Source organism: Canis lupus, chromosome 19 (assembly GCF_048164855.1).
Source record: "Canis lupus baileyi chromosome 19, mCanLup2.hap1, whole genome shotgun sequence".
NCBI classification, from domain to species: Eukaryota; Metazoa; Chordata; class Mammalia; order Carnivora; family Canidae; genus Canis; species Canis lupus.
Genome location: NC_132856.1, coordinates 8,289,776 through 8,304,076, shown reverse-complemented (window position 1 = coordinate 8,304,076; position 14,301 = coordinate 8,289,776). Strand labels below are relative to the sequence as shown.

The following is a 14,301-nucleotide window of genomic DNA, read 5'->3' as shown; positions in this document are numbered from 1 at the left end:
CCAGTGGGCTCCGCACACGTGACACCGGCGCCCACGGCCGAGCCGTACCCCGCACCCATTGCACCCGCTGCCCCTTGGCCGCCACGCGCAGCCAGCCAGCGCCAGAGCGTTTGAGCCCGACCTGCGGCACCTACGCGGCGCTGGCTTCGGACCCGCACGCGTCCTCTCCCCGACCAGCAGCCCCCGCCCTCCGCGCCCACGCCGGCTCGCCCGCAGGACCGCGGTGCACGGTGCCTCCCGCACACCGGGTCTCCCCGCTCCCCGGGACGCCGCCCCGGACCGCTGCTGCCTCACTTTCTCCTTACCCACACCCCCACGTCGAACTGCCCCGACCGGCCGGCGGCACACGTACCTGCAGGTACAGGTCGCGCTTGCTCGGGGAGTGTGTGCTCAGGTGCCACTGCGATCAGAGCGGCCGCTGCAGTCCGGGGAACTCAGGCGCGGCTCGGTTTCCTCCCATTACAGCATTTTACACTCCACCACTCACTCCACTTCACACACACACGCGCACACACACACTCACGCCCCAGGCGCCCAGCAGCGTCTTTCCTCCCCCTCCCTCGCCCGGAGGAGGAAGTCCTAGTAAATGAAAACAGTGTGGAAGGAGGGAGCAGAGGAGGAAAGGGAGGGAGGTCGGAGTGGATAGAGCCCCCTCCAGCCGCTCCAGAGCAGTGTTTGCTGTGTTTGGCAAACTCCTGGAGTCCACAACCCGGGCTGCTCTGCAATGTGCCTGGGGAGGGGCAGAGGGGAGGAGGTGAAACATTTCTAATTGGTGCAGGTTCTTATTACAGCAGCAGCGCAGACATGTGACCACGAAAAGAAAAGCCCTGTCTTTAATTTTTTCCTGTCATTCTCTAGAGATTTGGGCGGGGCGGGGGGGGGGGGCGGTAAGAGGGGTGGAGGCCTGCTACTCCAGTCTCCAGCAGCCCTTGCCCCATTGTTTTCTCGTACTGCCACAATTAAGAAAACATTTGCTTAACATATCCAGCCGCTAACTTCATAAAATAAATAGTCAGAGACTGGACTTCCTCTGGTTTGCTTTAAATGGCTTCATGTTGCTCGCCTTCTGGCTGTTCTCAAACCTGGGTCGGCATTAGGAGCTCCTACTACAGGGCTTTCCCTGGGAGAAAGAAGGCTCTGCTGAGAGGCGATGATAGCAATAAAAAGAAATACCAGCTTACATTAATGCTGGCGGGAGGGGGGAGGGGGGAAGGCTTTGCCGTTTTCAAACTGCTTTTGCATCTATTACCTCATCCAATCATATCAAGTCACAGCATATTACCTCATTTGATCTTAGCCCCTGTTGGGTAGCAGGACAGGTATTAGTAGTTCCATTTTACAGCCAGGCTCGACAGTTTACTTAAAGCAGGTAGGGGTGTTGCCTGTACCAGAGCCTGGGTCTTATGGCCCCTTGTGCAATACTCGCTCCTCCAGGCCACTCAGGACCACTGTAAATGCACAACCCAAGTGACAAGTCAACCCAAGCATAGCTGACCCTGGTGCCCCAGTTCCCAGATTAAAATTCACAAATTAAAGCTGGGAAGGCTCCCAGCCTCCCCAAAGATATTTTTATTTAGACTCCATGTTAGGTCATCAATAGTCTCAGACTAGGAGGCGGGGGGAAAACCACCCTGAAAAGATTATTAAAAGGAGGTTTTCATCCTGCCAAGTTAGGGCAGGGTATGAGGAAAGAGTGAGGGCTGCCTGGGCAGATTTCAGGAAGTGTGGCAGGATGGAGAAAGGGCTTGGGATTTGGACAGAACTGGATTTGAATTCAAACTCTATCTGTGTTTGTTAGAGGACTTTGGGCATGTTATCAAGGTCAGTGTTCTTATCTGTAAAACAGATAATAATTCTTACCTTAAAGATCCGTTGCCGGAACCAAGGACTAGGCATAGGATTCCATGAATACTCACATCCTCCTTCTCTCTTCCTACCTTAAATCCAGTCCTGCTGTGGCACCTTATAAACAGACCCCCACCTTAACATGGAGGGATAGGAAAATGATTTGCCCAGATAATGCAAATGCATAATGATAGCAACAATAATACAACTGCACATTTATAAACTGGCTTTGGGGTTTACAAAGTGTTCCCACATATCATTATCTCATTTGATTTCTATGACAATTCTGCCATTTGTGTGCTGCTAAATGATTTCCATTTGGGGTCAGTGTGGAGGTCCTAAAGCTGCCTCTTTAATTTCCATCACTGCTCAGAGCAAACCTTACTCTGCAGATAAATCTTGGGGACAGAGGGCCTTTTCTCATGGATGTGATCAGTCTTCGACCTTTCCAAGAATCAATCTCACTGCTTCTCTTACATCAGCATTAGTGTGACTTCGCTCTGACAACATCTAAGCATGGTTGTTTAAGCCTGGCTGTTTTAGTTGTGCAGAAGAAAGACACACTCAAGTCATCCTGAGGAAAATGGGGTGTGCCTTCAAGGTATAGATGGACTGGAACTGGAACCTGTCAGGTACACAGACTATTCACACGATGGGATATTAGCAGCCTAAACAAATCACTTATACTAACGTGTAGCAATAGGAATGAATCTTTCTTTGTAAAGATTTATTTATTTATTTGAGACAGCATGAGTGGGAGGGGCAGAGGGAGAAGGAGAGAGAGAATTTCAAATAGACCACACTGAGCCTGGAGCCCTACAAAGGGCTTGATCTCACAACCCCGAGATCAGGACCTGAGCTGAAACCAAGAGTCCCAACACTCAACTGACTGTGCCACCCAGGAGCCCCTAGAAATTTTTTTTTTAATTCTATTTATTTATTAATTTAAGAGAGAGTGGAGGGAGGGACAGAGGAGAAAGAAAGAGTACTCAAGCAGACTCCCTGTTGAGTGCAGAGCCCAACACAGGGCTTGATCTCAGGAGCCTGAGATCATGACCAGAGCCAAAATCAGTAGTCAAATGCTTAACCAACTGCGCCACTCAGGCGCCCCCAGAAATTTATTTTTTTTTCAAAGAATGAAAAAGAAAAAAAAATTAAAAAGAATAAAAAAAGAATGAAAAAAATCCACGAGGTGGGTGAGTAGAGATTGAGAAAAAACAAAAACCGAGGCACCCCCAGAAATTTATTTTTTGTAAAAAAGAGTGAAAAATAAAATAAAATAAAAATAAAAAAGAATGAATAATCCACGAGGTGGTGAGTGGAGATTGAGAATAAAACAAAATTCACCCTGAACTGATCATGGTTGAAGCCAAGTGATGGGTACAGGGGGGTTATTATACTGCTCTGTCTACTCTTGTGTGTGTTTGAGATTTTTATATTAAGACATTACAAAATTAAAAGGAAAAGAAAGGGGCAGCCTGGGTGGCTCAGCGTTTTAGCGTCTGCCTTTGGCCCAGGGCCTGATCCTGGAGACCCCGGATCGAGTCCCACGTCAGGCTCCCTGCATGGAGCCTGCTTCTCCCTCTGCCTCTCTCTCTCTCTCTCTCTCTCGAATAAATAAATAAAATCTTTAAAAATAAAATAAAAGGAAAAGAAAGTGCCAAGGATGGAAAGAAGCTCTGTGGACTATAATCCTGCCTCCTTCATGGGCCACAGTGTCGTTGGGCATTCTTCCTCTCTGTTTCTCTGGGCCTCCCCCACCTCCATTTAATTCCTTCTCATCCCTGCACCAAGGAGTTTCCTTGTCACTTTGGCTCCTGTACTACTGTTCCTACTGCTCCTTTTGGCTTTTGTTCCCCTGGTAATGGACTCCCTTTCTATCTTCAGAGTTCAAATTGTTCACAGAGATAATCTGATTCTTCTCTTTCTAGTAATCCTAGAAATGGCATCAATCTGATCTGCCTTGAAGTGGGGTATCCGTGAGGGTCTGTGAGGGCCCATGACATCAGGCACAGTCCAGCAAGGAGAAAGGATAGGGCAAAGGAGAATGGGAATTACAGGATGTATAACACAGCTGCCAGCAGGTGGAGGGGAGCGGCACCCAGAGCAATGCAAGACTTTGAAAGGCCCTCAGGAGTTCAATTGAGAACAAATTCTCTGCTTTGCCATTTGTTCCTTAACGATTTGTTAAGGCTCTCCAATTACTCAGTATTGTAAAAACAGGGTTTTTTTCCCACACCAAATTCCCAATTAATAGTTTATTTTCCAATTTGTTCTCCCATGTTATACTTCCAAGAAGGAAACTGAGGAAACACCAAGATGGCTCCCCACTGAGTTGCTTGTAGTGCAAACATATAGTCATCATTCTTATCAATGCATTAACCTGCCATGGAAGAATGTCCTCTTCTGCCCCAGCCCTTTGCTTATATAATGTGCTCACATGAATGTCTCATTTTTTTTCTTCTCTTCACTCCAAATTATCCCACAAAGATCCCTGAAGAGACAGAAGATATGGATTCTCATTCAGAAGATGTGTGTTCTCTAGGTGACAGTGGGACCCCCTTAAAGTCATTGGACACCTATGTGTCTAAGTCTCCACACCTATGAAGAGCTTAGATCAGAACAGGTTTGGCAAACAGTTGTCATCTTGAGCACCAGCTCTGTCTGCAGTCCTCTCTTGAGAAGACTCTGAAGCCACAATTGAGGTCCAGTGAAAAAATAAGTGTCAAGATTGATTAGTAATGTCTGCTATGGGCACGGAGTAGAAACTGGTGTACTGAATGTTGACCATTTCTGATCTAGAGGAGCTCTAAAAATCCCTTCTAGCCATAACTTCTCTTTTCTCTTCAAGTGGGAACAGGTGAACTTCTACTTTTCCAGAGGCCAAAGTAACCAGTGGAAAAAGTCAAATGATCTTATTCCAGTGTAAGAATACAGAATAAGAAATTACCTAGAGGTACCTGAGTGGCTCAGTCGGTTAAGCACCTGCCTTCAGCTCAAGTCATGATCTCAGAGTCCTGGGATCAAGCCCCAGTCAGGCTTCCTACTCAGTGGGGAGCCAACTTCTCCTTCTCCCCTGCCCCCTTGATCATTCTCTCTCTTTCTCTGCCTTCTCTTTCACTCATTCTCTCTCTCAAATAAAATCTTAACCAGAAAAAGAAATTATCTAAAGTAATAATGATACCTAACATTTAATGAGTACTTACTATGGTCTGGACACTGTTCTAAGTGCTTTAAAACAATTATTGAGTTCAAGTCTCACAGCAGCCTTATGAGGTAGGGACTGTAAATATTCCCATTATTGAAGCAAATTAAGACACTGAACCACAGAGATGTTAAATAACTTGTCCAAAGTCTTAAAAATAATAACAGTACAAGTAGAATTAAACCTGGGAGTCTAATTCTGGAGTCCATGTCCTTAACGTGTCACTCCACATCAGACATCCCTTGGAAGCTTGCTAGGAATGCCGATTCCCAGACCAACTGATTTAGAATCTGCATTTTGGGACACCTGGGTGGCTCAGTGGTTGAGCGTCTGCCTTTGGGTCAGGGGGTGTTCCCGGGATTCCAGGATCAAGTCCCGCATAGAGCTTCCTGCACGGAGTCTGCTTCTCTCTCTGCCTATGTCTCTGCCTCTGTGTGTGTGTGTGTGTGTGTCTCTCATTAATAAAAAAATCAATTAACCTTAAAAAAAAGAATCTGCATTTCAACAAGCTTCCCAGATGATTCATAGGCACATTACCCTTTAAGAAATGCTGATCTACACTATATTGTCTTCTAAGAGGACATTAGCTACCGTTATTAAATATTTACAATACGCATGTACTGTGCTACACATTATGCCTATATAATTGCATTTGATCCACATAAAAATCCCAGAAGAGAAATCTTCCAAGATCAATGGATTGATCAATGTCAATATTCTGGCTGTGATATTATATTATATTGTAGTTTTGCAAGATGTTACCACTTGGGGAAATGATACATAGGATCTCCCTGTATTACTTATCATTGCATGTGAATCTATAATTATCTCAAAATAAAAAGTGTAGGGCACCCTGGGTGGCTCAGCAGTTTAGCGCCTGCCTTCAGCCCAGGGTGTGATCCTGGAGACCCGGGATCGAGTCCCACATTGGGCTCCCTGCATGAAGCCTGCTTCTCCCTCTGCCCCTGTCTCTGCACCTCTCTCTCTGTGTCTCTCATGAATAAATAAATAAAATCTTTAAAAAAAAAAAAGCGTAACTAAAAAATCATATGATGTAGGTTTTTATTTTTATTTTTTCCCATTTTTATCACTGAGGAAACAGAAGCTTTAAAGAGGCTAACCTGCCCAAGTTTGCAAATAAGGATTAAGGTCCTACTATGTGCAGGGAACTTTTGTAGGCACTGGGGATATGGCAGTGAACAAACATTGCCCTCCCTGAGCTATTATTCCCCCCCCCCTTTTTTTTTTCTGAGCTATTATTCCAATGTGGGCAGTTAGAATTTAAACCCAGATGTGGGTTACTAAGTCCTCTACTGCTCAGATTTCAGAATGTGGTAAATGATAGAGCTTTGAATGGTTAACACATTTGCAGAATTTCTAGGCAGATGTGTAGGAAAGGATCTAACAGTACCAGGCACAAAGTAAGCACTCAGTGAAGTCCCTTTCTTTCCTTCCTTGCAACCATCTTAGGGCCCACAAATGAGCCTCACCTCTACCATGACCCAACACGAATTTTACCCTTCACCAAGCAGTGATGGGACCATTTGAGTGGTAGTAATCCAAGTCTCAAATTGTTTGTGGAATTCAATGAAGGGGACACTCCGAGGTTTGGAGAGGTACCATTTGAAATCTGTCAAGGAGTCAGTGGTGAGTATTTTTCTGAACATCAGCTCTTTTCACAGCATGGTTCTGAATGGACGCCCTTAAGCAAGGCAAGACTTATGGCCAGAACAATTGCTTAGACTTCACCTGAGTGATATCTGTCTAACTTATCCAAAGATTGGATTCATCCTCACACAAGGAATTTTCCTTCAACTACTATAAGAACAATTCACCTTGGCAATAGATGCTTGCCATCTTTCTTAGAGACAAACAAGTGGTCTGGGCAAGGACATAATAGGAGCCATTTTCCAGGGAAAATAATGTTGTAGATGCTGGATTCAAGGTCATTGAGAGTTTGACCACAGGTAACTAGCTAACTCTCAGACAGAGAATGGTTTGAGTCAGGGAACTTACCAGAAATGAGCATGTGTTTTTCCTCTGAGTGTGGAATCACTCAGAGGACACCACCATCTAGGAGAGAAATTCTTCAAACCAAGATTGCCATGTCTCTCTTGGCTCCAGTTTCTTGCTTTGCATTCGGCTCTTACAAGCATGTGCTATACATAAGCAAGAAGAAGATAAACAAGGAAGGAAGAAGATCAACATTCTTGGGTGCCAACTACATGCAAGGCACTCTGCTGAGCATTCCCATTTGACACAACCTGAATCCTGTGAGGAAGACATTATCAACCCCTTCCTACAGATGAGACAATGGGGGCTTAGAAAGGGTAAAACCTTTGCCTTAGTAGTACAGAGCCAGGATTCAAACCAACTGTCCTGATCCTGATTCAATAACCTTTCAGCGATATCACTAAGTTTACCCAGAAACAACTCTATTGAGAATCTCTAAGTAAACCATTAAATCTACTCTTATAAACCAACACTTCATCTCTGAAGGCAAATGTCTCCTCTTGGTGGCCCATCCTTGGTGGGCTACTGTATGGAATTGGAATTTACTGAGGTTCTAACATCATTTTTGACGTTGTTTGTCAAAGGATGGACAAACACTTGGAACATGAGAATTACTGAGACGTCAGCATCAGCCAGACCAGAGTTCAAACCTCAGTCCCACCATTGTCCAGCTGTATGATGCTGGTCACACACTTGGCCACTGCCCACCCTTCCATCTTCTCTCCTATACATTGGGTATAATTCCTACTTAGAAAGGTTTGGTAAGACAAGTACTGACAGACAAATACAGACAAAGAAAGACAAATATTGTATGATCTACTTATATGTGGAATAGAAAGAAAGAAAGAAAGAAAGAAAGAAAGAAAGAAAGAAAGAAAAGAAAGAGAAGAAAGAAAGAAAGAAAGAAAGAAAGAGAAGAAAGAAAAAAGAAAGAAAGAAAGAAAAAGAAAAAGAAAGAAAGAAAGAAGAAAGAAAGAAAGAAAGAAAGAAAGAAAGAAAGAAAGAAAGAAAGAAAGAAAGAAAGAAAGGAAGAAAGGAAAAGAAACCAAACTCATAGAAAAAGAGACCTGATTTATGATTGCCAGACGCAGGGTTGGGGCATAATAGGAGGAAGGTGCTCAGAAAGTACAAACTTCCAGTTACAAAATACATGAGTACTAGGAATGTAACGTATAACATGATGACCACCTTAACACTGACATATGGTATATATTTATATATTTGAAAGTTATTAAGAAAGTAAATCCTCATCACAAGGAAAAAAATTTTCTTTTTCTTTCTTTGTATCTATAGGAGCTGATGGATGTTAACTAAACAATGTGGTGATCCGGGATGCCTGGGTGGCTCAGCGGTTGAGTATCTGCCTTCAGCCCAGGCCTGATCCTGGAGTCCTAGGATCGCATCCCCCATCGGGCTCCCTGCATGCAGCCTGCTTCTCCCTCTGCCTGTGTCTCTGCCTCTCTCTCTCTCTCTCTGTCTCTCATAAATAAATAAATAAATAAAATTTTAAAAAACAAAACAATGTGGTGATTGTTTCACAATATGTGTAAGTCAAGACATAGTATCCAGGGTTGTGGGTCAATTATACATCATTAAAACAGGAAAAAAAGAAAAAACTCTAATTGGCAAAAAAGATTCAGGGTTTTTAAAAGTGTTAAAGTCAACCCTCCTTAGGCTGATGAATTCATATTAGCTTGAATATTTTTTAAAACGGGTATTTGCAGGGCAGCCTCGGTGGCTCAGCAGTTTAGCGCTGCCTGCAGCCCTGGGCGTGATCCTGGAGACCCTGGATTGAGTCCCACATCAGGCTCCCTGCATGGAGCCTGCTTCTCCCTCTGTCTGTGTCTCTGCCCCTCTCTCTCTATGTGTCTTTTCATAAATAAATAAAATCGTTTTTCTTAAAAAAAGGGGGGTATTTGTATACATTAGAGCAGTTGCATACTCAATAAAAGTGGCCTCAGTTCAAAGTCTAATGCGCTCCTACTGTATGTAGTGCTGGCATCCCCAGTAAGCAGACTGTGTTTGTATTTAGGGCACCACAATGTACAAACCTATTTTTTAAAGAATTTGATATATACAAATAAATAAATACTCATTGTGGGCAACCATGTCTTTTTTACACTATGTTTACAGTTTAATATGCTTCTGAATCACATATATGAGGAGACACCATAATCTTTCCAGTGTTTATTGGCGGTAAGGGAAATGGTTTTGGGTCCAAAATAGATGAGGTTTCAGCACAGAGAGGAAAAAAGAAGGGCAAGTGTTTTTTTCCCTTCCAGAGTGGGAGCCTGCAAAGCACAGCGAGCTGATGCTCGTGGTGGTAGGTAATGTATTTCTATCCCCTGGAGCTGATTCAGAAGCCACAGGGCTGCTCAGCCTGCCTTCCTTCTGGGTCTCCCCAACCCACTAGTCCCCTATCTCCGGGAACTTTGTGTAGACCATGGGGTTGCACTGTGAGGGGCCTTATCTAATTGGGGCAATTCTTTCTCCCTCTCTCCTTCCTTCTGACTTCCCATCCTCCTTCCCTCTCTCCCTTCCTTTTGTCTAGGGCACCCTCTGTTTGCCATTTACCATTCTAGATATTGAAGCTGTGGCTATGAATAAAACAGATGAGGTTCTGCCCTGAAGGAGTCTAATGGAGAGGTGTTGGGGAGGAGGTGGAAAGAGAGATAATTAGCCATGAAACATAATTTAAGTCACATAAGTTAACTTAAAAGAATTTAAAAGAGTGATAAGAGCAATGAAAAACAAAACAAAACAAAAAAAAACCATGATCATGAAATAGAAAATGACTGGTGGCAGCGGAATGGCCTCAGTCTGACAGCATGATCAGGGAGGGCTTCTATGAGGAGATGACATTTGAGTTGAGAACTGAATGATAAGGAGGAACCAGTCATGCCATGATCTGGGGAGGGGTGGGGGAGGATTTCCAAATTGAAAAAATAGCAAGTGCAAAGACTCTGGGACAGGAATATGTCGGCCATGTTTGAAGAACTATATGAAGGCCTGGGTGACGGGACCATAATAAGTGAGGGGAGAGACAGTTGAAGTAAAGTTAGGGAAGTAGACAGGCTATAGTAAGGAGTTCAGACTTTATTCTACATGCAAGAGGAAGCCATTTGAGGGGGTTTAGGGAAAGTGGTGACACAGGTTTGGGTTCTTAAAAGACCTCTCTGATGGCTGTGCAGAGAAAGGGCTGTGGCGGTCCCTTACGCCTTTTGGGTTGTATAACAAAAATACTATGGACGGGGGAGCTTAAACAACAAATGTTTATTTCTCACAGTTCTGAAGGCTGGGAAGTCCAAGATCAAGGTGTCCTGTATGTATTTGGTATGAGAGCCAACTTCCTGGTTCATAGGTGAACATCTTTTTGCTGTGTTCTCACATGGTAGAAAGGGCAAGGGGGCTTTCTGGAGTCTTGTATAAGGGCACTAAACCCATTCCTGAGGGCGCAGCTGTCGTCACCTTCCAAAGCTCCCCCCACCCCAACACCATCACATGGGGATTGGGCTTCTGCATATGAATCTTCAGGGAGCACAAGCACACAATCTGTAGCTAGCAGGGAGATAAAGGCAAGGAGATAAGGTAGGAGACTTTCACAATCTTTCAAATGAGAGAGGAGAGTGGCTCACAACAAAAGAAGATATGGAACATTAAAAAAAAAAAAAGAAGAAGAAGAAGAGATTAAGGAAGCCAGATGGACAAATTTGAGGTGTATTTTGGTGATAGGTGTATCCGTTAAGGCAATGTCAGCTACTGCAAGAGTTGACCCCAAAAGCTTGGTGGTTTTTCACATAAAGTCTAACAGGTGTTCTAAAAAAGACACCTAAAGGTGTCTAAAAGGCTATCCTGCAAGTGGTGACTCAGGAACCCAGGATTCCTCAGTCTTGTGGCTCTGCCAGCCCCCAAATCTCAAGAATCCTTTGCAAGATCTTCATCCAGCAGATGGAGAAAGAGAGCATGGAGAGTGTACACCCGTGCTTCTTTGTGCGCCTAAACACAAATCACTTCCGCATAATCCCATTGGTGAGAACCAGTCAGATGGCCTCATCGGAATGATGAGGAGCTAAGAAATGCTAGTCCCCGAGTGGGGAGTCACTTCTGGTTGACAGTTCTATACTATGGAAAGGGAACTCAGATCCTTAGTGCCCAACAGGCCATTTCTATCATGGTAGAGTTGGCAAATTTTTCTGATGGATTGCACATGGGAATTGAAAGAAAGTGAAGCCCCCAGGGTGATCCCCTGGCTTTTGGCCTGAGCAAAGGTGGAAGGTGGTCATTAACTGAAATGGAAATTTGGGGGAGGAGTAGATTTATACTAGAGGCCGGAGATATCAGAAGACCCATTTTGGCCATATGTACTATGAGCTGCCTATGACACATCCAAAAGGAAATGCTGAAAGGGCAGTTGGGTTAAGTCAGGACTGCAAAGGAAGAGTGAAGACTGGAAATTTAAATTTTGCATTTACCTTTGCCAGGACTTCTAATCCCAACACCTCCTCTTATAGGTAGGGGCCCTTCATTACCCTTGACCCTCAATCATTAATGCAGCGGCATAACTTTACTCCTCTTTAGAGAAAATGCTTGTAATTCTATAACCCATGAAATGATAGCTGTTACTATTACATGCATTCACTCATTCAACATATAGTTTATTGAGTGTCTACTATGTTCTGGGCACTGTGGTTAGTAAACCCCCATACGGATGCCATTTTAGTAGAAGATGATAAAAAAAAGAAGTATACAGTGTGTCAGTTGCCCTGGAGAATAATAGTGTGGGGTAAATGAGAAAGTACCAGGGAAGTTAGGTGCCAGGGCTATTAGAAACAGAAAGACTTCTATAATAAGGAACACTTGAGCAGAAACTCGAAGGAAGTTGAGAGTTTATGCAAACATAAACGCCATTGCAGGGGCTCATATCCAGATAACCCAACGTTTGCTTATACCACTTTTGTGTCTATATGGAGGACGTATGTGCCAGGTAAGGGCAAAGCAAATGCAAACTCCCAGAGCCAGAAGAGTACCTGGGATGTTCCAAAACCAGCCATGAGGCCATGTGGCCAGAGTGAGGAAGAGTGGTAGAGGTCAGAGAGGTGGGGGGGTGGTGGGCAGGCCATGCAGCGGCCAAAACGGATTTTTTTTTTCCCAACGCCTTCATGTAACTGGAGAAGGAGGGAGAAAAACAAACCTATTTCCTGGTGTAGAAATCTTTGCAAAGAAAGCAACACACAATCAATAACTTCCTGTGCGACTCCCAAAATGAAACACTTTCAAAGTGGAGGATTTGCAACCAAAATAAGAAAGGGTAACAGTTTAACAACATTGAGCTCAGAATGCACAACGTTTCCTCTTGCTGCAGGTTTTCTTCACAGTTAATTGCAGCCACATGTGAAGCCCTCTTGGAGGGGAAGCATTTTTAGCAAGCACCATCAGAGACCCAGGCACACACTTCCCATCCCCTCATGCCTGGAGCTAGACCATTTGCATGATTAGCTCAGGAGGATGGGAACCTTAAAATGCTACAATGATAAATACTCTGTTTTCTGAATTTCAACTCCAGAAACTGAGCCAGAGGCCTTTTATTAGCTGGTCTTTAGAACACTAGAAGAAGCTGGTTTAAATGGGGAAAAAATGTATATTTTCAAGGGATACTCAGTTTCTCAGGCCTGTTAAATTACCTTGTATGGTTTTCTCTTTATCTGCTCACTATGGTGAGAGCCATGAAACAGAAAAACCAGTGGTAAAGTCTAGGCCTTTCAAAGCTGCTCTTTCTTCATCACTGTGGGACTAGGGACAGTGCTCAGCGATGACCGCAACATGTGGGTAGGGTTATACAGTTGATGTTCATGAGGTTGTCTTAGTTAATGCTGACCATCTCTGGAACTGGTCCCATTTTTTCTGTTTTATGGGAAAGTGTGAATTGTGAATATCAACTAGGTTTTGGCTGCCCAGCACCTAGAGGTCCTTCCTATTTGGGGGAAATTCTTCATTGCCTAGGTCTACAGAAGCCAAAGGGCTGCTCCCTGGCAGCCAAGAGGTGGACAAATGGTTTAGGTTCAGCCAACTAGATGTTCCTGCCCAGGATCTTGGTGGTGGCAGTGTCAAGAGTCCTGGAATGGAAGTGCCAGGGCCAAAGAGGTGAATCCAGTGCTGGCAGAGTCAGAGCTGCTTCCACCCCAGATGGTTCTGGGGAAGCCCTGGCCACCTTCTCTAGCTCTGATATTTTCTGAGTCTGGTTCTCTAGCCTTCTCACCTGTTTTTTAGCTACCCAATACCCATTCAATAAGCTCCATTTCTGCTTCTATTCCCATAGACCATTTCTGTTCATCATAACCCAGAACCCTGGCTTAATATCAAGTAATTTGCAGTCCCCCAATAAAGAACAAAAATTCCAGACTCCCAGGGTTGATGTACATTATTTTTGTTCTCATGTCACTTGAATATGCATAAACTCCTTAGAGGCTATAGCAACTATCAAACACAAACACATTAGCAAGGTAAATACAAGCAAGGCCACAAAATCACCAATGTTGACATTAACAGCATTGACCTAATATGACAGATGGTGCTGTTTTATGAAACTAAATAGCTATTAATAATATGAATGTGAAACTGACTAATATGGGCTCATGTGTTTTCATTTTATTACTGCCATGGGCCACTTGATGATTTAACCCTTTTACCTTTTTTCACTATTCAAAGTGATCTCTGTGAACACTTCATTCATACAGCATATCCTGAGGTCATTCGCTCTTTACTTTGGATCGGTACACCATTCACTAATGAAGACCACTGATGTTCTTTGGTTCTTTGGGCTGGGACCATTAAAATTGTTCTACTTGGCTCTGATGCCATTGCAAACATAAACACAAATGCAGAGGCTCAATCAGCTGGAAGGGTCACCCAGATAACCCAGTATTTTCTTATATCAGTTTTTTAAAGATTAGCATCAAGAATACTAAATTTTAAAAATTCCCCAACAAAACTCATAAATTCCTTAGGATACACTTGTAAACCTCAGTTTCAGAAATCATGGAAATATAGTTAAGGAGCATAAGCTTAAAAAAAAAAAAAAGGAGTGTAAGCTTTGGAGTTAAAGAACAAAAATTCTAGTTTTGAATCCTAATCCTATCCTTTAATAGTTTTAGAATCGTGAGCAAGTTGTAATCTGAACCTTAATTTTCTTACCTATAAAATGGAACAATAATACTTATCTTTCAGGACAATTGTATTAA

The 14,301-nt window shown here is 43.6% G+C and overlaps 1 protein-coding gene across 1 annotated transcript in view; it reads right to left on the bottom strand.

The window, feature by feature from the left end:
* The window catches only part of VGLL4 (vestigial like family member 4), a 162,492-nt gene extending 161,791 nt beyond the window's left edge, over window positions 1–701 (bottom strand). Inside the window, exon 1 of the mRNA XM_072785129.1 lies at window positions 353–701. The gene's annotated coding sequence lies outside the window, so the exon portion shown is untranslated. The remainder of the gene's footprint in view (window positions 1–352) is intronic.
* Window positions 702–14,301: the final 13,600 nt, after the last annotated feature.